The sequence below is a fragment of the Chrysochloris asiatica genome, unplaced genomic scaffold (genome assembly GCF_000296735.1).
Source record: "Chrysochloris asiatica unplaced genomic scaffold, ChrAsi1.0 scaffold00072, whole genome shotgun sequence".
Taxonomy (NCBI): Eukaryota; Metazoa; Chordata; class Mammalia; order Afrosoricida; family Chrysochloridae; genus Chrysochloris; species Chrysochloris asiatica.
In genome coordinates, this window is record NW_006408590.1 from 10,430,817 (window position 1) to 10,457,512 (window position 26,696).

Here is a 26,696-nt window from a genome sequence, read left to right on the forward strand (position 1 = left end):
GGGTTTCTGGGATATACCCTTTGGGTGGTTGATGATGCATGGAGGGGATTGAAACCACGGCAATGAGATGATATACGATGGAATGAATGTAAAATTAAAGTTCCCCCATGTAAACTACCATATAATTCACAATAAAACATAAAAAAAAAATGTTTTATTTTGTTTTTTGGTGGTGGTGGTGGTGGTGGAACTGGTGAATCAAAGATTCTATAGGAGAATCCTGACAAAAAGTGGGGAACTGCAGAAAACAATGCCCAATTCTCATGGCTTTGAGATTTTTTGGAGCCACTGAAGCTGGATGAGCTCCTGACACTATTGTCCAGAGATAATCTTTAAATAAAAAATTGTTGTTAGGTGCCAAACAGTACTGACTCACAGGGACCCTATGCATAGCAGAATGAAACACTACCCTGTCCTGGGCCAACCTCACAATCACTGCTATGCTTGAGCTCACCGCTGCCCATCACTGTGCCAATCCATCTCATTGGGGGTCTTTCTCTTTATCTCTGAACCTCCACTTTACTAAATATGATATCCTTCTTCAGTGAATGGTCCCTCCTGACAATATGTCTAAAGTATGAGAGACAAAGTCTGGCCATCCTGGCTTCCAAGGAGCACTCTGGCGTTATTTCTTCCAACGCAGAGCTGTTTGGTTTGTTCCAGCCCATGGCACTTTCAATATTCTCCTCCAACACCATAACACAAACTCATCAATGCTTCTATAGTCTTCCTCATTCCAACTTTCACATGCATATAAGGTTATTGAAACTACCATGACTTGGGTCAGGTGCACCTTAGTCCCCAAACTGACATCTTTGCTCTTCAACACTTTAAAGAATCTTGTGCAGCAGATTTGCCTAATGCAATACGTTGTTTGGTTTCCTGACTGCTGCTTCCATGAGTGTTGATAGTTGCTCTGAGCAAAATATAGTCTTTGACAACTTCCATCTTTTCTCCGTTTATATAGATGTTGTTTATTGGTCCAGTAATGAGGAGTTTTGTTTTCTTTACATTGAGATGAGACTCATAGTGAAGACTGTAGTCTTTGATCTTCACCAAAAATGGTGGTGGTGGTGGTGATGTGCCATGGAGTCGGTTCCGACTCACAGCGACCCTGTACAGGGTATCCGAGACTGTAAATCTTTACAGGAGCAGAAAGCCTCATCTTTCTCCAGCGAAACAGCTGGTAGTTTCGAGTTGCTGACCTTAAGGTTCGCAGCCCAACAGCCCTTCATAAAACCAAATACTAGTTTAGCTTAAACATTATGTTCTTGTAAGATATAACTACATGGAATCAAATTGACAACAGCAACTCAAAAGATTATACAGGAACATTAGGAGGCAGTGAGTTTATGCTAAAGGGGGAGAAACAGCTCCCAGAAAGAGGGTGAGAAACGCTGTACAACTTGAATGTAATCATTGTCACTAAATGGTACATGTACAAACTGTTGAATTAGTGTGTGGCTTGCTGTATATATTCTTAACAGGGGAAAAAAGTCTTTTTTTTCAATGTATTGTTTTCTTTTAGGGGAACTATTTTATAGCCTGCTTCATCTAGCTGCTATGCTAGCTCAGCGTGAATACCCTTACATTAAGAATCTTGTCACACTCTGGGGTTTTACAAGTTGCGGGAAAACCAAATCAGTCTGCATTCAGTTTTGGGTAGTGGGAGACATACTGAAGGCTTTTCAATTTCCAAAGCCATGATCAGAATGAAATGTTCCCACATCAGGCATTGCACATTTTAGAATTCAATTACGAAACCCTACCATTTAACTTGTTAGGCTAGCTGCTCCACCCTAGAAAAAGTGACAAAAGACCATCTTTATGGCCAGGCTGCAAGTTCCGGTACTATAAATCACTGGTTATCGGATGGAGTGGAACTCATTAATATAAACGAGAAGCCTGAAAGGCACCCATTAGCATGCTATTAATTTGTTTGACGATCTACAGCATGGCAAGAGCTAAAATAGTTAGGCTGGGCAATATTGCATCTTGCATAGAAGACTAATCTGGTCCCATTAATTTTGTGTTTCAGGCTTGCCAAATGTAATTGGGCATAATCAGAGCTCATACAGTTCTTCATAGCTTTTTCATCCTCTCTTCTTTGAAAATAAGAAAATTGGGGGTGGGGAATGAGGACAAAGACCTGGCACTCAATAAAGATAACCAGTGGGAAGTGGTTTTTAAGTTGGAGCAATTTGTAAAGGACAGTAAAGGCTTCTAGCCTTTTGTTTCCTTCTTTGTCCTGCCCTTTTTGTTGTTTCTCATGAAGTGAATGTGAATCATAAATTCTTTTCCAGTTGGGTTAGCTTTACTTATACATACATCCATTCAATGTCTTGGGGGAGGAAAGGACTCATTTTACCCCAGCCAGTAAATATGATTGCCTTCAATCTTTGCCATTAACAAAGGGGCAAGAAGGAAGGAGAGGAGGAAGAAGAAGTTTTATCTGCATCTTTGTGGTCTCTTTTTCTTTCTGGCAAATGCAAGGCATTTTTGTTTCCTGCTTAGCCTTCCAGCTCCCAAAGCTGTTACAGAAAATGGACTCACAGCCTTGAAGGCCTCTGATAGCATTTTGGCTCACCTGGGCCACTTGTGGCTAAGGTGGACATCAAAGAAGAGGGAACTGCCCTCAACACATCTCGTCTTCCTTTCTACTAATCCTACTGGGATTCTCGCTATAAAATTCTCTGGCGAGAGAAAGCCACTGGTTCCTCAAGTCTTGGAGGAGCTCACGCTACAGCATGGATAGGAAAAGTAGACACTCACTTAGTGTTAAAAGAGTGCCACAAGGCCTGAACTCACTGGTTGGTCTGGGCCCACCATTTTCCTCATCAACCACTTCTGTGTGATCAGTGGGATGATCTGTAGTCTCAAAAACAAGGTGTTCCTGTGATAAGCTGGTGTTGAGGAGCCTGAGTTCCTCAGAAACACCACTGCTTTAACCACTGTGAGGGGTATTTAAGCTGAGGTGATACAGCCAAAGCCCTGGTCTAAAAGGAAGGTGGGGAATTCCTGACAGAGTCTTCAGATGTCACAGATCCCCCAGTGGGCTCGGGCTCTGGGGTGCCCAGGGTTCTGGAGCTTGAAGTCTCCAAGTTGTACAGAGGATGAGGCTATTGCATGGGTGGGATGGCAGGGTTAAGATCAGCGCTTCATAAGACACCTCCAACTCAATTTCCTGGCTCTGGCAGATTTATTCCGGATGGGTTTCATTCTCCACATTCCTGCTCTTGGGGTCTTTAATGTAAAGCAGTAATCACAAGATACTTTCTCAGGTGGAAATGAAATAGAGATGGTTAGCATCTCCCACTTTCGAATGTCTGAATGGATTTATGGAATTTAGGAAGACTGCTGTGGTCACACCTCACTTTGTTGGTCAAGAGGGATAGTTACAGGAAGGCAAAGGAAGAAGTGTGAAGGACACTTTCTGTACTGAGCATGTCCTCAGGAGCAGCACTCAACCACAGTCCAACCAACCTTTAGCCATCTGGGACAGCCATTCTGGGCAGTTCCATTGAGTCGGCCATTTTGGGCAGCCCCACCTCTCAGGTTACAAGTGCTTTCTTTCTTAGTGGGCAACTCTTTTTCTTTTAAGATTACATTTTATTGTGTTTCCAATGAATGTTTACACATCAAAGTTGGTTCCCCTTTGACAATTTCTACACAAATAACTCAGTGATATTGGCTGCAATTTTCACAACGTGTTTTGGTTGGTTTCATTTCCAGTACTCTAGTTGCCCTGTCATTTTATCTTCTCATTTGCTTGAGAATAATTGTTGGCCTTTTGATCTCATGTTGTTGTTGTTAAGTGCCACTGAGTCAGTTCTGACTCATAGCCATCCAGTATAGGGTTCCCAAGGAGCAGCTGGTGGGTTTGAACCACTTACCTTGCAGTAAGCAGTCCAGTGTTTATCCTACAGAGCCATACATACCAGGACTCCATTGGTCTCAGACATGGTTTTCTAAATGGCAGTTGCCAATTCTAATGTGTACTTTCTACATATTCCTTTACAAATGCATTTAACTTATATAAATGCAAATATAAGTACATTTAACTTATATAAATGCAAATATAAGTACTTGGGAGGGGGAAAATAATGATAAATACTCGTTTAAACTAATTATATGCCAGACACTTAACATATATGAACTAATTTCCTCTTTCTAACTTATGTGGTGTGCTAAGATAAGCACTAGATTGCTAACTACAAGGTCAGTAGTTCAAACCCACCAGCTGCTCTTCAGAAACCCTTTGCAGGATTGCAGAGTCACAGCTGATTCAAGAGCATGTAACAATAACCACCTATGAAGTGGGTAAGATTCCCATTGTACAGATGAGAAAATAAAGAAGTCAACGGAAACACTGATAGGAAATGGTGGGGCCAGGATTTGAACCCAGGCAGTCCTAACTCAAAATGCTTCTTAAGACCACAGTTCCCTTGGTGCTTGAAATGATCAGGCATTTTTAACAACCACCCACTCAAAAAGCATAGGCCCCAGAATGAACCTGCGTCAAAAGCGTGACTCTCTGCAGTTAGCTTCAGTTCCCAGGTGCCTCTCACAGTGTACTTTACAGGCCATTAAAAGGATTTTCTGTTGCAATTTTGGCAACACGCAGTTTCTGCTTATGTGCTGACATCAGAGCCTAACACCTAAGTAAGGTAAAATTCCACTGAGCAGAGTTTGGAACAGCATCTAAGTGTGGACAATTGGCTTCTAAACCCAGAGCACACATCTGAGGTTTGGGAAAAAAAAAAAAAAAATCCAGAATCTAAATGAAGACCTCTGTCCATGCACAGGTGTACTTGATCTAGAAGATCCCCACCCCCGCTGCATCCCCTAGTGGAAAATGACCCAGCGTTAAGCTGGGTCTCCATGCTGAACTCCATACCACCCACCCGAGAGACTCGGCCTCAGCCTGGGGCTTTCCTGAAGTCAGCCTTGGCAGTGTTTCCCAGAAGCATCTCCCCTCAAAGAGAACAGGCTTGCAGTACGAACATCTGATACTCACAAAACCATCACCAGGGAGGCAGTAACACGGCAAAGACATCTTTCTCAGCAAACTGAAAAACCGAGCCATCGGAGTTGAGACTTGGCCTTTCTTAGGCAGGAAACAATCTTACACATCGCATAGAATCAGGCCGGAGGCTTTGGGGCTTCATTAGAAATGTGTGGAATAAAGACCTGATCTATCAAACAATTTCATTTATGATGATTTCTGCCTTCTGAGAGACAGTTAAATCAGGACAAAACACAGAGAATTTCCTCTCCCCCTCCCCCTTTAACTTTTCATCGTGGAAAAGCTCAGATACAGAAAAATGGAAAGGTTAGCACAATGAATATAGCCTTCACTAAAATTTACCCACTTTTAACATGTTGCCCCGTTTCTTTTTGTTTCTCTCTCATTTTATTTTGTGACTGGGTCATTCCGAAGTTGCTGGCATGGGGCTCTCCTCCCCAATATTTCAGCAGGTAACTTCTAAGACCAAAGACGTGCTTTTATACAACATTGCCATTCTCAAGAAAGTTAATCTCATCCAATATCAATCCATACAATTGTTACTTTTACTAACATGCTGGGTGGTGCGTATGTGCCACTCAGTTGTTTCTAATTCATAGTGACACTGGATAGGGTTTCCAAGGCTGTAAATTGTTACGGAAGCAGAAAGCCTCATCTGCCTTCCTCGGAGTGACTGATAAATTTGAACTACTGACCTTGCGGTTAGCAGCCCAGCTCATAATCCACTACACTACCAGGTTTCCTTGTAATAACATTGCTATTAAGTGCCGTCAAGTCGGTTCTGACCCATAGAGACCTAGTATCAGGTTTCCAAGGAGTGACTGCTGGTTCAAATGGACCTTATGGTATGCACTTATCCTACAGAGCCACACCAGGACTAATTTTATAACGTTGTGGTTGTTAAGTGCCATCGAGTTGATTCTGACCCATATCGACCCAGTATAGGGTTTCCGAGGAGCAACTGGTGAGCTTGAACCACCGACCTTGCAGTTCAAAAGGCTTTGCAGTCTGGCACATTAACCCACAGTGCCACACCAGGACTCCTTTAATAACATAAGCTATATGAAATAAGCAAATATACCAGGGGCTTAAAAAAAAATTGTGGGGAAAATTGCATTGTTTTTCACTTCCATTTTTCCACAAACTTTTTGAAGCATCCTCATATAGGAACCAAAGCTGATTCATGGGTGTCGGGATGGGAGAGGGGGTGCAATTTTTGCTTAAGGGGCACTGAGTTTATGCTAATGGCAGTAGAATGATTTAGAAAAATGTAATCAATGTTACTGAATTGTCTCTATAGAAATTGTTGAAGTGGCATGTTTTGTTATGTATATGTCACCAAATAAAATTGTAACAGTAATAACATTAAGAGTTAGCAAAGCCTCCATTCAATAAAATGATACAAATTTGAGTTCAATTCGTTTGTTAATAGGACCAGGCCAGAAACTTTTATTTACACCTTTGCTCTGGGAAGATATATTCCTAAAATGCTTCACGGTCCATTCTATAAGAATAATGCAGTGCATCAAACTTAACTTTCAGATGACAAATATTTGCTATGTCTCAGCACCAAGGCTCTGAACTTAATTTCCTCATTATACCAGAGCCAGCAGGGGAGACGGAACTCAAAGTGTGTGGTTCTGACGACACATCCACGAAGTAGTTTGAAAAAGATGTTCCACTATTAGCTTGTTTTCTTGCCTTTTGCCATGCTGCAAAAAGACTCCCACTCTAGGAGGGAATAGGAAGCTAGGCCATTTTCTGTAGTCTTTTATCTTTTACTTCTTATAAACAAATACTCCTTGATAGTCCTTCAAAGAAAATTCTGGCATACGAGCGTTCTGATGAGTCTGGCACAAACAAGGGAATTAAAAGTACCTAAGGAATCCTGGTGTGGCGCTGTGGGTTAATGCACCAGACTGCAAAGCCATTTTTGAACTGCAGGATCGGTGGTTCAGGCTCACCAGCTGCTCCTTGGAAACCCTATACAGGGTTGCTATGGGTTGGAACCGACTCGAGGGCACTTCATAACAACAACAACACTGACTGAATGGAAGCTTGCTTACTTGCTTTTTCTGCCACAGAAAGAAGTGAGAACTATCAGCAGGATAATAGACAGACAGTTGCCAAAGTTGACTCTAATTCTTGGTGACCCCAAGTACGTAAAGAGCAGAACTGTGTTCCATAGGGTTTTCAGTGGATGAGTTTTCAGAAGTAGATTGCCAAGCTTTTCTTTCACGGCACCTGTGGAGGGATTCAAACTTCAACCTTTCAGTTAGCAACAAAGCACAACTGCCGGAGCCACCCAGCAACTCTAACAGCATGAGAACAAAACCAAAACCAAACTGAACCGGTTGACATGGACTTGACTGAACTCATGACGACCCCGTGTTATCAGAGTACAACTTTCCTCTGTAGGGTGTTCATGGATGCGATCAGGTCAGAAGCAGATGGCCAGGAACTTTCTTCCAAGGCAGTTTTGGGGTAGGTTCGAAGCACCAGTCTTTCAGTTAATAGCTGAGTGCCTGTTTGCACCACCCAGGGAACCCAGCAGCATGAGGACAGAACTAAAAACAAACATACACCCCACACTTATACAGAAATCAAAAGAAAAAAAGAACCAACAGTAGACCCAAACTTAAACACCTCTCATGTGGCGCTGCAGGATAAATGCACTGGACTACAAGGTTGGCAGTTCAAACTCAGCAGTCGTTCCTTGAAAGCTCTATACACGGTTGCTATAAGTTGGAATCAACTCAATGGCACTTACCAACAACAAATGACCAAATCTGGTTCATCAGTCCAGCCAACTACCAGAAAACAAATGGAAAGACTGAGCAGTCAACAGATGTGCCTGAATCCCCTTTCTGGTTCTCTTCAGTGAGTTCTTCACATTCTCACACACTCTCTCTCGCTTGCATTCAAGAGCATAATTCCATTGAGGTCACCGATAGCACTGTCTGACTGGGAATCTGTATTGGTAATGGTTATGAGTCTGTTCCCAAAGGAGATGAACTTTTAAAAGATACAACATGGTGGAATTTGAAAAAAAAAAAAAAAAAGTGTTGACCTTGGTGTTTCGGAATCAGGGTCCTCATTAAGTTGCTTAAGTTCTCTGAGCCATGATTTCCTTAGCCTTGTATAGTCAAAAACAATTCCTTTGAGGGTGCTGTGAGGGTAGAGATTACACATTTAAAAGTCAAGGTGCACAGGATCTCTGCTTAGAGTGTGGCTCCAGACCAGACGGTCTAGGATGGAACCCTAGCCCTACCACCACGTGCTCTGTGACCTTGGACAAGTTACTTCACTCATCTGTACCTCAACCTCCTCACTTGCAAGATGATGCACTAGTAAGCAGTACCTACTTCAGACTGCTGTGAGGATTACATGTGTGGACACATGTGATGGGCTTAGAACACCTGGCCCAGAGCAAGCACTCAATGGACATTCCTTATTATTAAATACCAGTTACTCCATGTACACCTCCCAGCCTAGCACCCAAAACACAACAGGTATTCAAAAGCGCTACTGACTGATTGGCTTCCTAGACCACAGCATGTTAAAAGCAGTAAGAAATGACAGCTAACAACATTAGAGGGGCTTACAAAATTGATAAAAAGAGAAATCAAACCTGAAATCCTAATCAAGATTATAGAGTAGGGACACTTAGTACTGGGGTCAACATCCATGCACAAGTCAGGATCCCTGGGTGAATCACCCCTCAGAGCACAGAGCTGTAAAACCACTCAGACGATGACCCTGAGTCATCAAGATTACATTCACGTCTGCTCAGCTCACACGGATTAAGAAAACAGGAAATTGTGTGAAACACTTTTGAAAATACTTTGGTCCCTGACAGTGAGGATGTTTGACACTTAGAAGGCAAGAGCATGCAGTGCTCCTGGGTGACTCGGGCCCCGAGTGGAGATTCCACCATCGATTACTGGCAGCATGGTGGATTTCCTGTGAAGTTTAGGAAGTTCTCACTGGCACAAGCCCCTTCCCAAACCCTCAGAGTCTTGCAGTGTGTCCACGTGGACTGATGATTTTATAAAATTTTCCAAAATAAGATTAACCACAATCAGTAAGACCTCTGACTCTTCCCACTCGGATCCCACTCAATGACATGTGGCATTTCTGGGACATGGTGGAAGGGTAGCTGAGTTAGGGATACAATTCAGCTGGGGTTAGTGGTTAGCAGGCACTTCCGTGTAGAGTTCATATGTCACTTATCATTCCAGTTTACCAGTGACACCCAGAAATACTCCTCTTGCAAAGTGTTTGAGACAAGGGTACAGGGCCAAGGTCAGATCATAAAATGAATGTGTTCATCACGGAAAGTGTGTGGGGAGAAGAGGACAAATGAGGCTCGAAATGTATGGAACCAGAAGCCAGTCTGGAAAAGCCTCCAAATCTTACCACCCATAAAGGAAAGACTGTGATTGAAATTTCCCTACTGTACAACAATCCTGGAAAATACGTATCACTAATGAGTTATGAAGCAGAAATAAAGTTTCTAAGATATCAGTATAAAAGAAAGACACAAACTTGTGACAAACTATTCTAAAGGAAAGACTGGATTACTCCTATAGAAAATATTACAGAATCATTAATCACTGTCATATGATTATGCCAAAACATGTAGGGGGAATGGATTATAAAGATATCAGAATTCTGGCATATGTATTTATTTATAAAAAGGTTTTATAGTATTTTTCTTGTTCTAAATATGTATTCTTTCTCATACCTAACTTAGTACTTGTATTATTTTCCTGGTGTGGTGCTCTAGGATACGCACCAGACTGCAAGGTCGGTGTCAACCACAAGGTCAATGTTCAAACCCACCAGCCGCTCCTCGGAAACCCTATTCAGGGTCCCTTTGAGTCAGAACCGACTCAATGGCACTTAACAGCAATAATAACAACATAAGTACTGTTGTTTAGTGCTGTGGAGTGTGTTCTGACCCATAGCGACCCTGTATAGGGTTTCTGAGGCTTTGAATCTTCATGGGATCAAAAAGCCTCATTTTTTTCTCCCCATGGAGTGACTGGTGAGCTCGAACTGACAACCTGTGGTCTGCAGTTCAATACTTATCATGGTTTTGTGAAATGCCTTTGAGTCAGTTCCGACTCACAGCCACCCTGTATAGGGTTTCTGAGGTGTAGCTGGTGAGCTTGAACCACCAAACTTGCGGCCTAGTATTTATCCTATAGCACTACACCAGGACTCCTATAAGGCTTATTGTTGTTGTTGTTGTTGTTGTTAAATGAAATTGAGTCAGTTCCAACTCATAGTGAACCTGTATAGGGTTCCAAGGAGCAGCTGCTGGGTTTGAACTACCAACCTTGTGGTTTGCAGTCCAGTGCTGATCCTACAGCGCCACACCTCACAACACCACCATCACCCTTGACCGTAGCATAGTAATTACAAGTGTGAGTTTCAAATCATCTGGGCCTGACCCTAAGAATAACTAACTATGGGATTTTGGAAACCACATTCCTCCACCCACTGGTCTCACATTTCTTTAGTTTCTATAAGGGCTGAAAGACCACAGTATGTAGATCTTATGTTTCTGGGTTAAATGTACTAATGTATGAGAGGGCTAAGAGCACACCAAACATTCAAAAGGTGTTGTTATAACTACTTTTCATTTATATACAGATGGAACAATCCCTGGTGACAGAGTGGCTAAGTGCTAGCTGCTAATCAAAAGATGGGCAGTTCAAACCCACCAGCTGCTCCGAAGAAGAATGCTATGGCAGTCTGTTTCTGTAAAGGTTACAGTCTTGAAACCCCGACTCTGTTCTAGAGGCTTTCTATGAGTCTGAATCAACAAAACAACAAGAGATTATCTACAATAGCTGTCAGATCCTGACCTCCAGGTCCATAATCCAGCTTTGTATTCTAGAACATTAGTCAGGTATTTTACAACTACTCCAAACTGGATGGATCCCAAACTGAGCTGTCTTCCCTCCCAAACCTGGTTCTCTCCGCCTGTATCCCCTTCTCTCAACCTCTACACTCTACTGTAATACGAGAATCAGGAGTCCCGGTTTACCTGTCCTTCCCTGTCCCAATGCTCCCAATATCCATCAACTTCCAAATTCTCATGTGGCTCCATTCAAACCACCCACTCCTTTCCATCGCCAGCTTAGTCCAAGCTCCCATTCCTCTTGCCTACAGTACTCTAGAGCCTTCTCATACACCGAGGTTAAGACAAAAAATAACCCACAAAACTAGTTGCTATCAAGCTGATTCCACCTCACGGTGAAGCCCTGTGCTGCAGAGTAGACCCACACAGTATAGGCTTTTCAAGGCTGTGACTTTTCAAAACTTAGATCACCAGGTTTTTCTTCTGAGGCATCTTTGGGTAGACTTGAACCTTCAGCCTTTGAGTCAAGTGCTTTACATCACCCAGAAACTCTTCCTTACATACTATTCTCCTCCAGCTAGAGCAAGCCTTCCCTTCTAAACATCTATTCATAACCGCCCTCTGCCTCCCTGCCTATGATAAACTGCAAAGTCTTCAGCGGGGTCTAGGTCCCTAGCCTGATCCTGCACTCCTCAGCAGGTACTGCAGCCTTTAACTGCCTCCATCTCAGAGACCCCACCCTATCCCTGCACCCCACCTCTAAGCACCCACACTCAGTCTAGTTTACTGCTCCCCACTCAGACTATGGCTCTGAGAGATGTCCACAACCCCATAGGCATTCTGTTTGAAGCAGCACGTGGATCCTCCCCAGGGGTGGGCTGCACTGTGGTCGTACCGTTGAAGGTCTTCCCTATCAGATCTTTTCCTCTGCTAACTGTCACCATCCATATTCCCTGTCCCTGGCATACAGGGGCATTCCAACAGCTGACAGAGGAAATGCATGCACGTGTGTGGTATTTTGGGAAGAGAGGCAATCCCTTGGCACTCCCTCTCTTGGGCAATGTTACAAATCAGACCTGTGATGGCAGCCTGTCCTGAGGCAGACTGTACCCCAGGTAACAGTTCTTTGTTCCCAAGGGCTACACACACACACACACACCCAAGTCCCTTCCACTCTGGCTCTGTTTCTGACCTTATAAGATACTGTTTCTTAGCTCTCTGGCTCCAGGACCCTGCATCTCACCCACGTGGATCCTGTCAGACCTCACACACACCCTGGCCTGCCAGGTCCTCCGGAAGGGAGATGCTGTGGCCTGTGAGGTGAAGCTGGACAGAAATATAAGCATGCCACAGACCCAAAGACGCTCACTACAAGGGCTTCTAAGTTTATCTGCACCGGGAGTGAGGGCTAAGAATACCGAAGGTGGTGAACCACAGTAGCCTGGTCAGGGCCTCAGAACCAATTCTAAACGTACTCTAGAAGAAAATCGCATGCCTGTGATGCAAAGGGTGCTTCAAGTCAATCCCCCCAGCCACTCCCAGAAACCAGACTATGGCTGAGTGCCTCACCTAAGTGGAAATTCTGGAGTCGTCACTGAGACTTAGTCACTAAGCCAGAGAAAGAGATGACATGTTTTTCACGGATAGTAAATAACTAAGATTGTTCTACATGACCAAGTAGAAACGAAAAACAAACAATTTTAAAAAGAAGGTATTCGTCTTTTGTTTGTTTCATTTGTATACATTCTTTTTCCACTTTTTCATTGTGACTTGGGTGAAGGTTTACAGAGCAGGTCAGTTTTTCATTCAACAACTGAAACACGTTTTGTTTCATCTCATTGATGATAACCCTCACAATGCACTTCCTCCCTGTGTTTCCTGTTTCCCTTCCTCAGAAGGCATCCATTCTCAATGGGAGGTAGGTATTTAAACACAGCCCTAGTTATTAGCTTTCTGCCTCAGGGTAATGACACCAGTTCTCTTTTGAGAGAAAACACACTGGAAGTCAGCTGGGGTGGGATTTGTAATGGTTGCTTCATTCAGAGAAAGTGACTCAAAATGATTCTGTGAAACTACTTGTGGTTCTGCCTAGAACAGTGGCTGAGAGCTGGCTGAGCCTGTCCAAATGCACCTAAAAGAGTTAGACTTGAGAGTCCATGTGTTAAGGAAACCCTGATGGAGCAGTGGTTACGTGCTTAGTTGCTAACCAAAAGGTCAATTCAAACCCACCAGCCACTTGGTGGGAGAAAGATGTGAGTTTGCTTCTGTAAAGATGGTTGTGGTTCTTTGTTAAGTGCTGTCGAGTCGGTTCTGACCCATAGTGACCCTGTATAGGGTTTCCGAGGAGCAGATGGTGAGCTTGAACTGCCGACCTTGCAGTTCAAGCGGCTGTGCAGTTTGACGCATTACCCACAGTGCCACAGTCTGGGAAACCCTAAGGGGTAGTTCTACAATCAACTCACTGGCAACTCTCCACTGAGAGTGGAGAAATGCTGGACTTTGGGTCAGAAAGTTCAGGATCACATCGGCAGAACTGGGAGGGTTAAGCAGCTTTCAGGAGGTTCCTCCAGGATTATAAGAAATAACTTGCACACTACCAGGCACTCAATGGAACTTGACAAATGTTTGCTACATCAGAGTCAAGTCTCAGCTTTGGCTCCCAGGGGAGTCCCTGGATGATGCAAACAGTTAACCTGCTTGGCAGCAAACCGGAAGGTTGGAACTTCAAGAACACGCAAAAGTGTCTCGGAAGAAAGGCTTGGTAATCTAATGCTAAAAACAAAAACCGCCATCAAAAACTTTAAAGGTCTGCTCTCACACATACGGGGTCGCCATGAGTCATAGTAGACTCAAAGGCAACTGGTTGGTTGAGTTTTCAATGTTTTACTAAACGGTTGAGTTTTCAGTGTTTTACTATTTCTAGATCAAAAGGACTATGCTCAAAATTGTATCCAATATCAAATTGGTTAGAAGTCCTGAGTTTCCATTCCTTCTTTCTTCTCTCAACTCACCTAAGAATATGTTCTCCTTAAGTATGTTCCTTTATCTTAGACAACAGCAGCAACTGAAGTTGACTGAACACTTACCATATGTCACAAACCACGTATGTGTGATTTACGCATTTAACATCCAATCCTCTCAACAATCTATGCTGTAAGTGCTAATTCTTCTCATTTTACAGGAAGGAACAGCCTCAGAGAGGGTAAGTCACTTGTGTTAGGTTATAGAGAGTGGCAGGGCTGGGCCTCAAACACAGACCTAAGAAAAACCTATGTTCTTAAAACAAACAAACAAACCAAACCACTTTGGTAGCAAGTGAAACTCTAGACACCACAATAGTCTATATTCTTGATATGGAAATGGGCCAGGGACTAAAATGGATAGCTATGCTCTTTGTCAGTGGTACAATTTATACCAGAGCCCCACAAGGATCTTCTTGCTTCAGGGGTTCTGGAGGCTTCTAGGGAATGAGGTCAGCAGCTGGAGGGCGGCTGGCAGTGGGAAGAGTTAGATGATAACCAGACACCCCTAATGCACTCCTGGGCTGGCTCGTAGAAACAGCCTTCTATTGGCTGTCTCTGGAGCCCCCAGCTGTCTCCTGGGTAGGATGTGGTCTGACCACATTCTTTCAGGTGTCTGGCAGCTCCTTGCAGTCCACCTGGCTCACAAAGCAAGCCAGCACCTAAGCTGAATGCGTCACTCTCTGACTCACCAAAGAAGCTCCACCTCCTGCCCTGCTAGGCCCTCTCCTCCTCCCTCATAAACAACCCCATCATTTTAACCTAGGACATCTGACAGAGGGAAATCTGGGGGATTCATTAATATTCTGTCACACACATACTTCATGCAGACGATGCCAGTCAATCTATGAAAGTGAGAAATTCCAGGGTGAGGGCTCACTTGTTTCAGTTTCTTCAGCTGTAAAATGGGTTTACCGGTGGGGCTTCACAATTTTAAGGTGAAATGAGTTATTATTTTAAGGGGGCTTCCAAAATTCTGTGGAAAAATGGAATTAAAAGATAGTGGAATTTTTCCATGGATTTTTTGGAAACTCCCTCACAAAGCGGTGCCTGAAACTTAGCAAGCACTCATTAAGTGCTAACTACAGTCTGGTGTGGCGCTGTGGGCTAATGCTCCAGACTGCAAAGCCATTTGAACAGCAAGGTCAGTGATTCAAACTCACCAACTGCTCCTCGGAAACCCTATATTGGGTCGCTATGGGTCGGAATTGATTCAACGGCACTTAATGAAAACAACATTATTACTACTAATACTACTCTGCAATGAGTAGCTAGAAATCAGACTCCTGATGTAAAAACCTCAAACCCCACAATCCTCTGAGAAGGACCCCCAGCCTCCTGAGTATCACTGACATGACGGCTGCGTTCACCTCCAAGGCAGGGCAGACCATGAGGGTATGGACGGGCTGACTCTCGGTGCTGGGGCTGAGGTTGGGTCCAAGAAAAAGGAAAAAAACAAAACACCACTGTAGCTACCAAATTTACAATAACAAAGGGGAGGGGCTGGTGCAGATGAGGGCTGCAATGTAAAACATTACTTGAGTGATTCCCAAGCACAGGGCTATCAGTACTTCCTTGATATCCAGCCTCCCAGGTCCAGAGCAAGGATTCCTGAGGGCTGGAGAGCTGGACATTCCACATACCAGGAAGTCCTAAGCAGCTCCTCCGTCAGACCTTGAAACTCTTTCTTCTTGCATAAACCGAGACAAAGCAAAGTTTCTGCAGTCTGTTCAAGGGCAGATGAATGAGTATGGCTAGTGGTAGGAACGTAGGCTCTCACATAGATGGGTGCAGGGACCACATCTGTTTTGTTTAGCGGTGTATCTTTACTCCACATCTGATTCAATACCTGGTGTAGACATGTGTTGAACTGTATTAGCTGCATGAAGAAAGGAATGAATAGGAAGACATGTATGTTTTAAGAGTCTAATATTAGCCCTGGTGGTGTAGTGGGTAACGTGCTGGGCTGCTAACTACAACGTCAGCAGTTTCAATCCACCAGCACTTTCAAAGGAGAAAGAAAAGGAAGGCTTTCTGCTTCCATAAAGATTTGCAGCCTTGCAAACCTTCCCTAAGGTCACTATGAGTTGGAACAGACTCAGTGAAAGTGGGGTTCACATACAGCTCTAGTGGCACAGGTTAGGCATTGGGCTGCTCCCCCAAAGGTCAGCAGTTGAAACCCATCAGCCACTCTTAGGGAGAAAGGCGAGACTGCCTGTTCCTGTACCCCTTACAGCCTCAGAAACTCTATGGAGCATGTCTACTCTGTCCCATGGGGTGGCGGAGTTGAAGTCAACTGGATGGCAGTGGCTGGGGCTTGCTGTGCCAGGGGCCCGAAGACGGGTCTCATCTGAAAGGCGGATCCTGAGGCTATCAGTGTTTCCTTAGCCCCACTCCTGTGTCTGTGAGCAGCAGAGCTCAGCCTTCTCTTCCAGGTGTCTGCCCCCAACATCTAGATCCTCTTGACAACACTAGCTACATCATTTCCAAGGTCTGATGCAAAATGAAAATGTGGTACCCCTTGTTTAAAAATTAAGAACTATTAAGTCAGCAACCAAAACCCAGCTACTGTTGAGTCAACCCCAATTTATGGTGACCCTATGTGTGTCAGAGTACACTAGTGCTCTGTAAGGTTTGCAACAGATTTTTTTGTACGTAGATAGCCAGGTCTTTCTTCTGAGGCTCCTCTGGGTAAGACCGGAACCTTTAACTGTTCAGTTAGCAGTCAAGTGCATTCATATTAACAGCATCTCATTAAACCCAGAGTGGGGACCTTCTGGGTGCAGGGGTGGTGTAGTTGCTCAGGCAGCTCTCCTGTGAGGCCAGCCTGAGAGACTGAGGGAGACATGAGTTTGCAAGGCACAGTCAGCCCCATAATGATCCTGACGGATTTCATTTTGCTGAGCTCTAGCCCCTCTCTCCAAATGACTTCTCCAGAGAGACTGCCACGTATTATCTTACCCTCCTTTCAAAAAACAAAGACTGGAAAAATCCCCACCAGAGTTCAAAATTCCACAAGAAAAAAGGCCTGCACTTCAGCAGGGCTGTCTTCTGACTGTCTGCGTTTACGTAAGGCCCAGTTAGTGGCAGACACACTATCTGTGGAAACAAGCTCGCCTGGCGTTTGGAAACCTAAGTGGGACCAGATCTTCGGTAGGGGAGCCCCAATTACCACAGAGCGAGTCTCCTGATTAAAACCAGCGGACTGAGGTTCCTGGATTTCACTGAATAAACACACCCGGTTCAGGCTGACTGGGTTCTGCTGATGGGGAGAAATGAGTCCATCTGAAATTACCTGTGTCCAGGGTCCTCATGACCTGGGGCACTGTGGTGTCTTGGGTTTGCCTCTCTGAGACTAAAAGGCCCACCTCTGGTCCTGGGAAAATCCCGAGACAATGAAAAGCTGTATTTAGGCAGCCAAGAAGCTTTGGAGAACACAGGCCCCAAACACTCTTAAGGAGGAATGGAAACAATTAGATTGATTCCAAGGACATGTTCTGGGTTCCCATTCTTCTCTTTCCCCCCATCCAGTTCCCTTCTCCTCCAATTCTCCTCCCTTCACCAAACCATGCTCACCCACAATCCCTGCAGGCACGCAGGAAAGGGGGGCTGGTGGTGGTGGTGGGGCATGACCCTGAGGCATAATGCCATGCAGAGGTTTCCTCAAATAAAACTTTCATCTTTTTAATAGAAATGACGGGAGCAGTCACCCCCATGCCTGAGAACTGTCTTTCATTTGTTGTCTCTCCGTGCCCTGAGACACAGGTGAAATCCAACACTACCTATGGTAAGCAAGTGCCCTTTGCAGGAAAGGAAAGGGAGATAGCTTAGGACCATTTTGCTGAGACCAGCTTACACAGCTATATCTAGGCAATCACCATCAAACAGCAAATTAAATGTGGAGGAAGAAAAAAACGGTTTGCTTTGATCCAACAGGTGACATGAGAAAAACCAATTTTGCAACTAAGTGGACAGACTTGTGAGGACATAGTTAAACAGCCTATGTCCCTCTGCATTAACCACATAGAATGATGGAAAAGGCTGCTGAAGCCTCCGAAGCCCCCCCAACCCCCACCCTGGGGCAGCATGGGAGACAGCTCTCCACTGAGGACATTCAACATGAGGCTGCATTCTGTGGTCAGTCCCAGCCTCTGGCCATCACAGAGACACTTGTCAGAAAATGGGCATTTGAAAAGCTACAAAACATCCCCTTTGATTCTTTTTCAACAATGAGCACATGGAGCTGTGGGTTAGGGACCCCCTAGATACACAGCATCTGAATACGTGCTTTCTAGAAATGATTTCATTTTAACCGGAGCTTCAGGTCCAGCCCAATTGATGGTGTGGGTCTCCTCCTCCTTTGGGAGACAAAAGATGCTTTTTGGATCATCTACTTTAATCGGCTCGTTTGCACCCCTTAAATTCACAAGCTTAACAGTCAGTGACCACGTGCAAACATGAGCTTGCCACAAATATTTTATCAGCAGCTTTAAATGCACTAGGCAAAGCAGTGAAAATAGCAGTGCCAAGTCACTGTTTTCCACTGGAGTTGCTGAAACTCAATTTCACAGATAATCTGTAGCCCCAGAATATATGCATACATATATAACAAAATTTAAAACACAGTGCATATGAAAACCGAATAAAATTGCACCAATAAAAATTGTATACAAAGAGTTTCCAAGAATAAATAGGGATCGGCTGGGCTGTTTTAATTGACTACATAAGGGATATACTAGGATCTCTGTGTCATGAGATGCAGAACATGTGAGACGTTTATAACGCAGTTTCTACCCTCCATCCCCTAATAACTTTATTGGGGAAGCCCGGAAAGGCAAATGAGAAAGAACTTCAAGATCTGTGCAGAACATGCGGGCCTCATCAGTGTCAACTCCAGATTTACTATTAAAGGAAGTGGGAAGACAGCTGCCCAATTCCACCACTACCAGGCAACTAGACAACCTGGGTGTTACAAAATCAACGGGCTTGGCTGCTAACCTCAGGGTTGGCAGTTCGAATTCAGCCAGTGGCACGTTGAGAAAAAGGCCTGGTGACGTACTTCCAAAACATCAGCCCCTGAAAACCCTTAAAAAGCACAGTTCACTCGGACACACGTGGGGCCCCCATGAGTTGAAATGAAGAACTCAAAGGCAACTGGTCCTGGGGATAGAACCAATGCAGTTAGCGTAAACCCAGTCTGACATGCATGGAAACACCTTTGGTCTTTCACAGCATGGATTTTCAGACATCCAATAAAAACACAACTTCTTTTGGGTAGGTGAAACATGCATCTGTGTGATCTGTTTATATTCAACATTTGCTGGACAAGGTCAGCCTGAGGCAATCTGACCTTTGATCCCACTGCCCTCACTTTAGACCATCATCCAGGTCATTATAATATTGTCTACCCTGGAGATTATAATCCTCCTGTAGGCAAAACCAAACCCAAAACCCACTGCTGCCGAGTCAATTTCAAGTCATAGCCACCCAGTATAGGATTTCTGAGGTTATGGATCTTTACAGGAGCAGAAAGCCTCATCTTTCTCCCAAGGAGTGGCTGGTGGGTTTGAACTGCTAACTTTGTGGACAGCAGTCCAGTGTTTGTCTTAAGCAACTATAGACAAGGGAACTGAGATTTGTCCTCTCTCCTTCCTCTTGTATCTTCACTCAAAACTCACCAGTTGTTCCTCAGAAACACCACTCAGGGTTGCTATGAGTCGGAAACAGCACTTCATAGCAAACAACAAAATAGTACTGGAATGCTGGTATGGCGCTCTAGGGTAAGCACTCGACTGCTAACCACAAGGTAGGCAGTTCAAACCTATGAGTTGCTCCTTGGAAACCCTATACAGGGTTGCTATGAGCCAGAACTGACTCAACAGCACTTAACAACAACTAAGTAGCACTGGACCCAAAGACTCAATAAATTGGTGTTGAGTAAGAGAATACCAACAAAAAAATGCAATGAGGATTAGTAAAGGAAGCTTCGGATTAACAAGATTAAGAATCACTCATTTTCAACACAAACAGAAACAACTTGGCAAAGGGGAAGGGGGAGGGAACTAAATGATAAACCCATCCAATGCCATCGAGTTGATTCGAGCTCATAGTGACTCTATAAGGAGAGAGCAGAATTGCTCCAGAGGATTTCCAAAGCTTTAATTCCTAGGGAAGTCATCTTTCACAGGATTCTCCTGAGGAGTAGCTGGTAAATTCGAACCACAGACCTTTTGGTTCACAGTTGAGTATTTACACACTATACCATCAGGACTCCTGGATACCACCTAGAAAACACTAACTTTTCCTGAAAAGGCAGCATGGGCTCTAAGAGGTCAAGACTAGCCAAAGGTCATTTGACGAGCTGTGACAGAGCCAGGTCCTGACTCTAAATCTCAAGTACTAAATACATAATAAGGAGCTCTGGTAGCGGAGTGGTAACGAATCGGGCTGCGAGCCGCAAGGTCAGCAGTTCGAAACTACCAGTGGTTACGCGGGAGAAAGATGAGGCGGTCCGCTCCCGTAAAGATTTACAGCCTCGGAAACCCTGTGTAGGATCGCTATGAGTCGGAACCGACTCCATGGCACATCACAACAACAACAACTACATAATGGCACAGTCATTATGTATTTGGACTGCCCAACCTCGATTTCTGGACAGTCCAAAAGAAGGTAGTTTTTACTAGATTGTGAATCACCATGTAAGTACACAGTCCGAAAACCCAAGGGATTATTTTCCTTTTAAGCCAGCTGAGGAGTCAAAAGTTGATGTTTTGCGTTGGGAGGTGACCTGTAATGTGATAAGGAGTCAATGTATTGCTTTCAGGTCTTCCTTGGGTAGCTTAACTACCAGCCCATAAAGCCCACAGTTGAGAGAACCAATCAGATTGTTGGATGAAGAAATACCAAGAAGCATCATCCAGGACTAAAAAGACAAGCTTACATATCTCTCAAAGGAAGCAGCCCAGCTAATGAGTCTGAGTCAACTGTGACGCCCAAAGCACTTCTTGCCCAGCCTGAGGACCCAGTGGCCAGAGGCCACCACTGCCTCAGCAAGAGCTAAGTGATACAGTAGGACCACTACATCTCCTCTGTCCCACCAAGCAACAGTCCTGGAGCAGATCTCACCCAAACCCCAGGGCGACACAGAGGAAGCCGTGGTTCAAGCCTTCTTTCCTGCTAGCCCGCTTGCTGCAGGTAGTCACTATGTGGTCAGACGGGGGAGGTCACAGAGCCTTCAGCATGACTCATTTGGGCTTTCTTCTAATCTTGGCATAGAAGGGGCATGTCCAATCAGGACCAACTAATGGCTGGGCTAGCTGGTGTCTAGGGGCAGGTGAGGAGAAACCGAGGCTCGATAGAGCTCCAAGCCAAGGATGGGCTGCGGGCATGAAAGAAATGGGTATGTTGAGCAGGGTTTGGGTTAGCCAGGCCTGCAAGTGAATCCCCTCGTCATCACTTGTCATCTTGTAGTCACTTAACTTCTCCCTGTCGCTGTTCTGAACCACCACTTCTTGGAGAATTGTTGTTAAGTGCCATCAAGTCAGTTCTGATCCACAGCGACCCTGTACAGGATATCCAAGGAGCAGCTGGTGAGCTTGAACCTCTGACCGTGTGGTTCAAACTGACTTTGCAGTCCAGCACATTAGCCCACAGCACCATACGTTAGAGAACAGGGGCATTAAAAGCAAAATGAGTGAATGGAACAATTAGAATGGAAATGCTGAGAATGTTGACACAGTGGAAACCAAGCAACCCAAGTCACTTAATAATATGTGCAGAAATTGTTGAATGAGAACCTGCTTTGCTCTGTACACATTCAACAAACATCTAAGAATATCTTCTAAAAAAGACTAGAGGAAGCCCTGAAAACTGTTGCCCTAAAATAATCTTTAAACTGTAACCAAAAATACTCCTTGAAGTCTTCTTAAAACCAGTTGTTCAGCTTAATAAAAAATGTTTTAAGCTCTTTTATGCAGTATGTTCTTTTCAGAACTATCTAGATGGGACCCAATTGACACCAGCAACTCAAAAGATTAGATAGGGATCCCAGGAGGCAGTAGTCTATGTTACTGGGGAAAGAACAACTCAGAAAAAGGAGGGTAGAAATGGCTGCAGAACATGAAAAATTAAATCGGTCACTGAATGGGACATGTAGAAATTGTTGAACTGGTGTATGTTTTGCTATGTATATTCTCAACAACAAAAGAAACAAAAATTTTAAAAATAGTAACTTCTTAATGGGTATAAAGAGTCCTGGAATAGCGCTGAGGGTTAATGCGCTGGATTACAAGAGAGGTTTGAACCAAAAGGTCAGCAGTTCAAGCTAATCATCTGCTCCCTCGGAAACCCTCTACAGGGTCACTCACTATGAGTCGGAACCAACCCGATGACACTTAACAACAACAATGAGTATAAAAGTTACAGTACCTGGAACATTTTAAAAAATAAAAACAGTTGCCATCAGTTGATTCCAATTTGTAATGATCCCACACGTTTCAGAGTAGAACTGCGCACAGGGTTCTCAATGGCTATGACGTTTCGGTAGCAGCTCATTGGGTCTATTACTACGAGCTTGTTGTCACTGTTCAACATTCTTATTAATACCTAAAGATGTTTATTTGCTAGTTATTGTTTATTTCTTCCATCTAGGACTAGCTCCACAAGGAGAGGGACCCAGTATATCTTGCACAATCGTCCCCCAGTTCCAACACTGTTAAGTAGAAGCACCTTATATATAGAAGGCGGGGGAGAAAGATGAGTCTTTCTGCTCCCGTAAAGATTTACAGCCTCGGAAACCCTGTACGGGGTCGCTATGAGTCGGAACCGACTCCACAGCACATAACAACAACATATATAGAAGGCACTCAAATATATTTTTCAATAAATTGGGTTTTCTCTCTTCTTAAAATTCTTTACCAACCTAACCCAGATAGCTCCATTTAATGAGCACTTTGCACATACTCTTATTTTAATCCTCACAACAATCCTATGAGGGCAGGTAATATTACTGTGCTACAAAGAAAAAGCAAGTCTTGCTTTGACATCTACACCAGAGACAGCAAATACCTGAAGACACACTCTCAGTCCATTCCTGAGTCCACAACAGGCTCCACTAACGGATCCCTGCATTCTTTCTGTTGAGCTAGGATTCAACAAAGTGTTCCAGGCAATTATCATCATTCGATTATATTTGTTCCATGAAGTGATTGCTACTTGCCATTCCCACACTGTGAAAACGCAGGTGCCGAATTTGATTGACTTATACTTCCAATGGTCCTTCCTAGGGTCCACTTCTGCCTCTCCAGGAAATGTAAAGCATAAGGCTACAAATAAACCTCAGCCTTGGTGAGTGATTTTGCCAGACCACTGCATCAGCCTCCAAAGTTGATTAAATACAACAGCCCAGATGCCAAAGTCTCTGGCTTGGCATGCAAAGAAGGTCTCCCCTATGGGGACCGCTGGCTGTCCCTGTCAGAGTTTCCAGCTCTGCTACACTTCAGCTTTCCACACACTTCTGCCAACATGAACATGGAGGCACAAGGAGCACCAAAGCAGGGGTTCTGGAGGCTACATCCAGCCCAGGCTGGGCCTCTACTGATGAACCTGTGGGCATACTGCTTCACCTTTCTCCCACCTGAGGTCACATTTAACATCCCTACCAGTTCCAATCTCAGGACCGAGGTCCAGTTTCAGATCTTTAGTATAAGAGAAGGGCTCCTATAAAGAGGGAAATGAAAAAGTTTCTTAAATGGACCTGCAGTGGGGTTCCTAGAAGAGGAAGGTTTGAACACTGTAGGAAGTAGAAGCACCCCAATATAGAACTAGGAGTTTGCAATATCTTTTAGTGTGTGTGTGTTTTCCTCCCAGTGAGACCCTCTGAAAACTCAGGGATGAAAATCAAAAGGTTTAAAATTCTGCTGTTTACTGGCTATGTGACCTTGGGCAAGTTAACCTCTTGGTGCCTTAGTTTCCTTATTTATAAGGTATCTCATTTGTATGAGATAACTGAACCTATGTCATAAGGGTTGTAAGAATAATAATATAATGCCCTAAAGAATGTAGAACACTGTATGGCAAAGGTGCTAAGCTATGACGATTACTATTATTATTCTGTGGACTATGCAGGAGAAAAGGGATTCTGCTGCCTGGTCACATGTGAGAGAAATGTTTACTGAATGAGTGAGTGAGCTACTAAAAACCAAACTGTTCATTCCTTTCAGGTCTTCCTCTGTATTCCCTGATTCATGGGTTATAACAGACTCCTTCAAAGCGAGATATTTACACAGAGGGATGTTGTTGTTGTTAAGTGCCGTCAAGTCGGTTCTGACTCACAGCAACCCTGAGTAGGGTTTCAGAGGAGTTGCTGGTGAGTTTGAACTGCTGACTTTGTCATTCAAACAGACTTTGAAGTCCAGCACTTTAATCACAGCGCCACACCAGGACTCCACATAGAGGGCATAGGGACCTATATGTTGGGGAGGCTTCTACATTCAGTATAATGTAGAAGTATAATATTGTGTATTATTGTACAGTATAAAATTGACTCTAAGGTTGACTCTGAAGGTTAAGCATTTTTATAATCTTTAGAGTGAATAAGGAAAAACTATCCAAAAGATCAGCCAAAGCACATGATACATTAAAATGAATTTTAAACCTTCTTAAATTCAAATAATCTAGAGACAGAAAATGAGAAAGAAGAACAAAAATAGAGGGAGCAAACAGAAAACAACATTTTATTATCCAAATCCATGCATATAAATAATTACATTAAATGTAAATGGTCTGAATGTATGAGTTAAGACAGATACTCAAACTATACAAAAAAAGATGCAGCTATATGTAAAAAAAAATTTCAAATATACGAATGCTAACTTTAAAAGGATAGGGAAAGATATGCAAATACAGGTGGGGGAAAAAAAGCTGAAATGTTTTTAATTAATGTTAGACAAAGTAAACTTAAGAGAAAAAACAAAACAAAACACAAAACAAAACAGTTGTTTCTCCCTAGTTGTAAAGAGGAGCATTATAACACTTATTTTTATAGAACGCATCGGAGAAGGTAATGTTTCTAAAGGAATGGGGAAGTAGAAGGCCAGAGGAAAATCTCCTCCTCCCAGTGGCCTGAAGGTCCAGGAGCAGGGAAGACACTGCCTGCTCTCACTCCAAAGGATCAAGTACATTCCATTATCAATCATCCAGTCCCATTTCCCTTCCAAATCTCAATTAGCTCGAGAAGAAGCAAGACTAAAGGAGACTGTGAGGTGCAAAATCACCCTGCAGAAGGCAATTTGACTTTTGTTCTTGGTTCTTACAGAACAGGTACCACCTAGGGGCCCAATGCTGACAAAGCCTCACAAGACATGATACAGTCTACCATGGTCATGTAGTGAGGCCAATAGGAGCCCTGAGCCCTGAAGTGCTGACGAGCTTCCTGGTTGGTGACCATGTACAAGAGATGGTTATGCACTCCTCAGGAGAATGAAAGCTTAGCACTAGGGCTTCTCCCAGACCTCTTTCCTAAGTGTCGCTTCAATTGTAAAATTTTTGGTTATAATAAAGTTGCACCGTATATGATATTGTTGTTAAGTGCTGTCAAGTCAGTTTCAGCTCATAGCGTTTTTGTATAGGGTTTCCAAGGAGCGGCTGGTGAGCTTGAGCTGCTGACCCTGCAGTTCAAGCCGACCTTGCTGTCCAGCAAATTAACACACAGCTTCACCTCAAGACTCCAAGTATATGATATACTCTTCATGAATTATGTGTCATCCCAGCATATTACTGAACCCAAGGGGCAGTGAGAGCTAACAGGGGCTGGCTGGCATTTGTCTGTCTGGTAGATAAAGTGCCCTTCTGACAGGTGACCTCTGGCCTAGCTCTAGGGGCTAGGACCTGAGAAATGCTGCAGGGGCAGTTGGCATGAAAGCTGGTGTCCATCTTGAGAGTTCTGCCTTGGCGCTGGGGGGCTGGGACTGCAGGGGGAGTGTGCTGTGTGAGAGGCTGGTAATGAGGATGGAGAAGTGGGAATGTAAGAACTGGACCCATTTCTAAATGCCCGGGGACTGAATTCACACTGATCCTTAACCACGCAGTTAGGAACCAAGGTGGGATTTGCCCACTTTGTCCTTTGCTCAGCCCAGTGATCTTGTTGGAAAACACCATCCCATTTCTTGGGGTAGACTCTGAATTGTATGGTATCAGATTAGGGCCCTGCATCCATGTTGATAGATTTTGATGCAAAAATTTCCACTTTACTCTTCCCCAACAACAACACAAAAACTATTTAGTAAAAAAACCCACATATTTAAAAATGAAATGATCCTAACCAGGAGAAAGGGTTCTGGACTATGTTTTCGGCTTCTCTAACCTTGGCAGGCTCAGGTTTGGACAAACCCTCACCAGCCATGTGTGTATGGTACAGATGCATCTGCCTGCCGTCTGGCCTCCCAGACCCAACTCCTCACTTTCTGTTTAAACATCTCACACCTCATGCTGCCTGAACTCCCCAATGTGTCATCTAGCAAGTGTGTGAAAACAAGGAGATTAAGGGGGCCTCAGCAGCCCTGGTCAACTCAAATCCCGCCCAATTTCAGAGTGGTAACCTGGTGTGTGCTCAGACTGGTCCTGCTGTCCAGGCTGCAAGCAGGCCGGACCAGCAGCCCCGAGTCACAAGTCAGGCAGATGGATGGATCACATGGGTCAGAGGCTGGCAGGAGGCCCACCCAGCATCCTCCTCCTGGAAAGCCACCGGCCTCAGCAGCCAAACAATCTTCTTTCTTCCCAG

General features: G+C 44.1%; 1 protein-coding gene across 1 annotated transcript in view; it reads right to left on the reverse strand.

The window, feature by feature from the left end:
- The window catches only part of ABTB2 (ankyrin repeat and BTB (POZ) domain containing 2), a 206,348-nt gene that overhangs the window by 144,241 nt on the left and 35,411 nt on the right, over positions 1–26,696 (reverse strand). The window lies entirely within an intron of this gene.